General features: G+C 34.9%; 1 long non-coding RNA gene across 2 annotated transcripts; it reads left to right on the top strand.

Annotated features, from left to right (window-relative positions):
* The first annotated feature begins 222 nt into the window (after positions 1–222).
* On the top strand, positions 223–5,843 carry LOC102677376. 2 transcript variants are annotated; one of them, XR_004150055.1, is made up of 3 exons: positions 223–233; positions 3,819–5,477; positions 5,552–5,843. It is a non-coding gene; the product is annotated as an uncharacterized LOC102677376 (long non-coding RNA). The 2 variants fall into 2 exon arrangements; XR_004150054.1 differs by having other exon boundaries at positions 3,819–5,843.
* The last annotated feature ends 185 nt before the right edge of the window (positions 5,844–6,028 follow it).

Genomic DNA, 6,028 nt, shown 5'->3' with positions numbered 1-6,028 from the left:
AAAAAAGGGCGAACCAGCGCTTTGCTCTTTTCACGCGCGCGCCGATGTAAAAGCTTGGATAACGGATCGAAAATTGGACAACGAAATTGTGCGTGGATATAGTATATTTTAATTTGAGTTTCCTTTGAATTTTAACGGCCGTCAAAAGAAAAGGATAGCGCGCGAAAGAGAAAGAGAGAGATATATAAGTAAAGAATATAAGGAAATATTGAATGCATGGGCAAAAATCGAACGTCGAAATTATACGCTTATCGAGTAGTAGGTATTTAAATTGAATTCTGATACCAATCGATCAAAGTTCGGAGTTTTCTTTGTATCTCGTCAAACATAGGAAAAAGATAATAGATTTAAATAAACGTTTGGTAGGCCAAACAGTAGGATCCAAACTGTGCATTTATCGATATTGAAATTGAATCTTCGAATCGAGCAAAGTTCGAAGTTTCTTTTGTATTTCGTTATTTGAGAAAAAAATGTACAACCATCATGCTCTATAAACACGTGAACATTTATTAAAACCAGAATATTCAAATTAAGTGAATTTCTCGTAAGATAATATATGAACACTTGTGACTGAATATATATATATATATTTTAAATCTTCCTACGATACACTCAATTCCATTGCTATTTGTAACCGATATTGGCAATTTTTCTCGAATCGAAAATTTATCAAATCTTTCATTAATCAATTCAATGTTCAAATGTTTCTATTATACACTCAATCCTATCGCTACTTGTAACCGATATCGGCAACTTTTCTCGAATCGAAAATTTATCAAATCTTTCATTAATCAATTCAATGTTCAAATGTTTCTACCATACACACAATCCTATCGCTATAACCGATATCGCCACCTTTTCGTTTCGAATCGAAAGTTTAAGTCAAACCTTTCATCGATCAATTCGATGTTCAAATGTTTCCACGCTCGATCCCATCGCTACTTAACCTATATAGGCAACTTTTCGTCTCGAATCGGAAGTTTATCGAAATTTTCATTGGTCAATCAAATCGCATTGCTGCTCGATCCCATCGTTACTCGTGAGTGATGATATTTTTACCACTAGGCGAAGACTACTTCGTTCCTTTAGCGTGTCCATCTACGAATCTTCTTTATAATTATCACGTTAGCCAATAGGAGATAACCGGTTTCCCCGATATCCTCCGCAACGAACAATGAGTATTTGTATTTTCGTTTCTTTATTTCCTTATCCCAAGAGTCGGTTGTGTCGACGGCGGTTGTGTACGCATGAAAACTCTTTCTTAAAAGGCCGACGTTTCTGCGGTCTCGTTGCTTAGAATAAACACCGAGATAATGTTATCGCGTTTGGAAACACGAATCGCATTGTCCGTAGTGACGTTTGGTCATTCAACAGTTTGTAATTAATTGCATCAATTACAGTGGCCTATGCGTGTATACACGTTTTTTATAGTTTAGACTGTTATTACCATCTGTAGATAGCGTCTCGTTATGCGCGATGAATTATTGCTTTTAATCTGTCCCGCGTATTTCAATGCGATCGTCGAAAATAACTCGAAATATAATTTGTAGCCGCCGTATAAATATCATTGCAATTATATTTATACATCGAATCGAATTTTTATCTCGCGTGTTGCTCCATTTTTCCTTCCGTTTTTTATTACTTCGTTCGATTACTTCGATCGATTGCCAATCATTTTAATCGTGCATGGGAATTCGTTTCGCGGGAAAAAAAAAAAATTTTTTTTTCACCGATCCCCTAATCTTCCAACTCATCATAATGGCGACTAGAGAATTGGGCAAAGCGAAGAAATATTTGAATCGTCAACTCGTATTCTCGCTGCGTGGCCGAGTGATTCAGAATTTACAATAATAGCCGTAACGGATAAAATTTTGATTATTTCAAGCTTCGATCGTTCAAATGTTTCAAGCTCGTGTCGAGCAAATTTGAAGAGCGCAGTGATCTTGAAAAAAAGAAAAAAAACGCGGCTAGTGTTTTAATTTTTATAGTGATAAATCGTCGTTCCAACGTTTCTCGAAAGATTTATACAAACGACAATTTGATTAATCCGCACGATTTTCTTGACATCCATATTTCGATTTGAGAAGAGATAAATTTCATGAAATTGAAATCTATCTAGAAGAAACTAAGTTTTTTTAACTGAAAATATTTTTTCGAAACAACAATTTCAGAGATAATAACTCCGTCCAAAGATTCAAATTAGACGTATTGAATTGACGTAAAAGTTCTTTTTTTTTTTTTTTTGACAAATAACCAGAATTATTAAGTGGATGGATCGTTAATAATATTCAAAATTGTCGATACCGGCTGAAAAATTGAAATAAAAATAAGAATAATTTTGCATTTTTATCGCTCAAGTAAAATATATAAAATATGTGAAAACATAATTATCGTTAACAGTTGGTATTATCGTTACGTAAAAATGAGCTTTAAATGGCATAAACGTAATTAAAGAGTTTATCGAATTCCTTAAGTATCGTCATAATTGAAAATATTTTCTCTATGGCAAATTATTAAAGAATTTTTTATGTCTTCAAGTAAAAAAAGAATCCGATCGATTTTTCACAATTTCATTAACCGCAAAAAACTCTGATTCATCAAGTTTATTATTATTTAATTATTCAAGAAATATGCGTTTTCTAATAAGGTCCAACAATTATAAGTCGGTCAATCTTTCTAACATATATGTATATATAAGTTTTCGTACCAATTAGTTGGTCACATAGTTGCACGCAGTCCACTCGTTTCTCGTTGGATTTTCTTAACGACATTAAACTTCAATCCGTCGAGGATATTAAATTCAATCGATAACATCTTTCCTGTTTCTAAATTAAAAAGTCGTTGTACTAATGTGTATAATTTACATTTTTTCGTGAGAAATATATATGATTAAGAAGAAAGGAAAGAATGCAAGTTAAAAGTTATTTGATAAAACGCACGAAAATCCACGATTCGAAGATAAATTAATTTAAACAAGGTATCTTTATCAAATTTTCTACATATATTTACGTATAATTTATATTTTTTAATACGATGTAATGCTCGAGAAGTTTTTCTAAAAGAAAATCAATACAACGATTACATAACCTCAAAAATTGCAATGTAACTAATAATTTATTCGGTAAACAGGTTGAGCAATCAATTTCCGGTTGGAAAGTATTAAAAGGGTATGAAACGATCGGCTCGTTTATAATCAAATCAAATTATAAAGAGACGTTAGTTCTGATGTTGTCAACACTGCAAGAAAAAAAAATGTGTAAACGATATTATTAATAACTGGTATTCAAACTCGAATGTATACTTGTCGATGCAATCGATTTTAATGTTAGCGTGGGTGGTCACAGGTGAACGTATGAAATTGGTAATTGTTAAGTAAGGTGAATTCTTAACTCGGTTATGAGCATAGTTACATGCTTCTGAAGACAATATACAATACCTATTGATCCTTCAACTCATCTCTCGTCGAATTAAATACTATTGATATTACGTGATATCCTAAAAGACATACCTCAAAGGACACTTGAACGTTTATTATTATTTCAAGCTTTTGTTTCAAATATGATTAATTATATACAGAGTGTTAATATATTCGTGGTACACTTTCGAAAGAAACACAAACGTTGGTATAGGTTAGATTAGACAGACAGCTCTATCTCTGTCATACCGCCTTGTTGCTTCGTTTAACAATTTCAATTGCTTATATTCCAAAATATATTCAAAAATTAATTCGATCCTTCGTATTCATTTTTCAGAGAAAGAAAAAAATGGGAAAAAATCGTTCGTCCCAAGATCTATTTTTATTATAGTTGAAAAAGAAGGATCGAACGACAAAGTTGATTCTTGTCGCAGATAATTCTGGAATTCTCGATTTGCTGACAAAACGGACAATTCGATCTGTTATTACAGAGGCAAATAGAAACGGTGAATCTATAAATAATCGAGTGGCTATAACGGGATATATAATAACAGGGCCTCGAATTATTCAAGTACCGAGAGCATAATTATCCAATCGTTTGACTCCAGCTCCATTCAAAGTCACCGGAGCAGCACGACAAGCAATAACTTTTAGATCCTGTGCCACGACGCCCCATATTTTACGATTACAACGTCCACGTAGGTGAACGTGATTGTCTGCGGCGATGTTATTTCATAGTAGTCTGATATACTATATAACGAACGAGGCAACAGAGTTTCGAGCTGATGCTGATTTACCGACCTGGCAATGATTCCGTTTTGGTAAAAGAATTTTTAATACTTGTAGCTTTCTTAATTCAAAATATACACTGTCAATTTGACAGTCGTCATTTCTCAAAAGATAAAGTTAATCTTCATATATTCTTTTTCTTCGTTTTTATTTTATTAACAATTTATTAAGTCTTTCAGTTTTTTCATCTTACATATATTATTTTATTAAAAATTTATTCAATCAACATCTAGATTCACCTAAATTTTCCCACCTAACCTCTTTTTCGATCATCCTCAAATCCTCTCTCTGCAACCTGCGCAAATGCACAATGCGCAACAGCACACATGCGCATTGTTCGTTGTTCAATCGCAGCGCAACGATAGCAGCACTCGAACGAGACGAGTGATACGGATAAATAATAAGTTTTCGTTTTCTTTTCCTATCTTCCCTTCCCTCCTTCTCTCACTCCTACCAAAGAAAAAAGGAAAAAAGAAGACGGTGGCGTGCGTTAAACAAGAACGATAAGAAGGAGAAACTTGGTGCAAAGCGCGTGCACAACTCGAAGGGGCATGTCCTTCGGCGTAAAAGTCCTGGCCCATGGGCCCAACGACCGTGTGTCGTTGTTATCGGGCCTGCTTACGCCACATTTCACTCGAGCTCTGCTCCACCTCGACTCGGTATATAGTATATATATATATATATATAAGCATTCGATGCTTTTTTTTATTTGGAACGACGTGAACCAGATCTTTTTGCGGCGAACTCGCTGTAACGTTAACTCTTAAACGGCGGCCAACGCCTCGCCACTTTCTGCGCTCGCCTGTCCATTTGCGGCGGCTTTGCCATGTCAATGCAAATGTTCTTCCTGACAATGTAACGACGCCGTGGAAGTACTATGGGAAAAGTTTATCCCGGGATTCATGGTATGAGAAAATACATCTCGCCTAGCCTTCACAATTCTTCTTCGATCCTTGAAAGATCGCGGAAACTAGAGTTTCGAAACGATCGATTATTTTTGGGGATGACGAGAAATTCTGATCTGCATTATGAAAATATTTTTATGGAGGATCGTTGTTACTTTTTTTTTCTTTGCAGATTAATAAACGAAAGATGGTCCAAGATCCAAATGGGGACGATGAATTATTACAGATGTTTGGAATTCAATTTTTGGAACGACGAGAAATATTATTTTGAAACGTTTTTATGGAAGATGATCGTTACTTTTTTTTTTTTTTTTGAAGACCAATAAAGTCGGTCCAAATGGAGAGAAGATGGATTATTGTACACGTTTGTGAATAATCAGAACTGTTTTTTAATTTTCGTCTCGAAATATTTTTATATATGATCGTTATTTTTTTTTCGCAGGCTATAAAAAAATAGTGGATCCAAATGGAGAAGATGGATTATCATAATCGCCAATTTGGAATTCAATTTTTGGAAATGGCGAGAAACGTTTCTTTTGTTATTTTTTTCTTTCTTTTTATTTCTTTCGTTCGATTGTGCCCGAACGATAATTGAACATATTCGATATCCGTCGTTCGCAACGTTCTGGAAACAAATGGAGGGCAAGCTCGCATTAGGCTCGTGTATATCGGGCAACTTTCATCTGGACATTTTTATTCGACCTGCGGACAGCGTGGAGTCACCGTGTACATCGTCGATCGGCGGTCGAACAAAACGATTTCACGGCAGAAGCTGGTGAAATGGAAAATCATTCTCGTTTTCTTTCGCCTAGTTTTCTTCTCCTTTTTTCGATGAAATACGAGCAACTCGTGAAACCTTAACGATCGTTGCACAACCGCACAATTATCGCGTGCTCAGACTGTCGGCAATTCCTAACTT

Source organism: Apis dorsata, unplaced genomic scaffold (genome assembly GCF_000469605.1).
Source record: "Apis dorsata unplaced genomic scaffold, Apis dorsata 1.3 scaffold_137, whole genome shotgun sequence".
NCBI lineage: Eukaryota > Metazoa > Arthropoda > Insecta > Hymenoptera > Apidae > Apis > Apis dorsata.
Note: the sequence above shows the minus strand (reverse complement) of the source record. Positions and strands in the feature narration are given on the sequence as shown.